The following is a 1,406-nucleotide window of genomic DNA, read 5'->3' as shown; positions in this document are numbered from 1 at the left end:
GGCCCACCTCGATCGGGTAGTCTGGGTCCTCCGGAGGACCCGGCCTGTCGTTTTGGACACAGCCATAGTGTTGGTATAGCTTATGCTACAATGTTAGCACAGTGTATGCTACAGATTCAGCATGTGCTGTGTCCATCATGGTGTGTTCTTTGATGTTAGCCTAATGCATGCTAAGGTGTTAGCAGGGCTTATGCTACAATGTTAGCACAGTGTATGCCATGGTATTAGCATGGTTTATGCTATGATGTTAGCCTGATGTATGCTATAATGCTAGCATTGTGTTAGCATGGCAAACATGATGGTGTTAGCGTGATGTATGCTGCGTGTTAGCATGGTGTCTGTGACGTTTCACAGTTCATGCTTCAGTTTTTGTGCTGTGACCAGTAAACGTGTGGCGGCGTGCTGAACGTCAGCTGTTAGCAGACCAGAGGTTTTCTGGACTGAACCAAAGAAACAAAAGTCAGAGGAGGAAAAGTGTGACAGGAGTGTTAGCTGTTAGCATGAACTGTTGGACAGTTTATGAACTGGAAGAATTTTAACATTTCTTTACAAGAAACCATGAGTATTTCTTCACGTATAAAATGTAAATACTGATAAATGAGGAGTAAAAACTTAAAAACATTTAATCACAAAGTGACATTTAATCGTCTGCCTCTTCTAACTGTACTTCCTGTTACAGTTCTTGGTGCTACAATCTGCAGACATGACTCCTAATGTTTTACAGAAACAACCATCAGGCCTTGGTTTAMAGCAGCAGAAGTGTTCAAACTGATTATTTTCACATTTTATACAGTTTCATTAGATGATGGAGTTATCAGAAGTTTATCCCTCAGATTTTTATGGCTTCAGTTTAGCTGCAGGAGCTGATMATTTTACAACAAACCAAAACACATTTAAGATCCTTTTGTTCATATTTAATTTAGTTTTTAACTTTTAAAGATGTTGATCCAAGGAGCCAACTGTTGGTGTTTGAGTTCAGATGAATTAAAGCTTTAATGTTAAAGATGCTCCTGTGTTGTTTACCTGGTCATGTTCTGTGACCGTCCACCTCAGGGTCCAGGACCTCAGGGTCCAGGACCTCAGGGTCCAGGACCTCAGGGTCCAGGACCTCAGGATCCAGGACCTCAGGGTCCAGGACCTCAGGATCCAGGATCCAGGGCCTCAGGATCCAGGACCTCAGGATCCAGGATCCAGGGCCTCAGGATCCAGGACCTCAGGATCCAGGACCTCAGGATCCAGGATCCAGGGCCTCAGGATCCAGGACCTCAGGGTCCAGGACCTCAGGATCCAGGACCTCAGGGTCCAGGATCCAGGACCTCAGGATCCAGGACCTCAGGATCCAGGACCTCAGGATCCAGGACCTCAGGGTCCAGGACCTCAGGATCCAGGACCTCAGGGTCCAGGAT

At 45.7% G+C, this 1,406-nt stretch overlaps 1 long non-coding RNA gene across 1 annotated transcript; it reads right to left on the bottom strand.

Annotated features, from left to right (window-relative positions):
* Positions 1-577: 577 nt before the first annotated feature.
* On the bottom strand, positions 578-1,387 carry LOC106534732 (uncharacterized). The gene is made up of 2 exons (XR_001312377.1): positions 1,347-1,387; positions 578-1,123 (listed from the first exon to the last, which is right to left on the bottom strand). It is a non-coding gene; the product is annotated as an uncharacterized LOC106534732 (long non-coding RNA).
* Between the last annotated feature and the right edge of the window lie 19 nt (positions 1,388-1,406).

This window comes from Austrofundulus limnaeus, unplaced genomic scaffold, assembly GCF_001266775.1.
Source record: "Austrofundulus limnaeus strain Quisiro unplaced genomic scaffold, Austrofundulus_limnaeus-1.0 Scaffold1256, whole genome shotgun sequence".
Taxonomy (NCBI): domain Eukaryota; kingdom Metazoa; phylum Chordata; class Actinopteri; order Cyprinodontiformes; family Rivulidae; genus Austrofundulus; species Austrofundulus limnaeus.
This window is presented reverse-complemented; position numbering and strand designations above follow the sequence as displayed.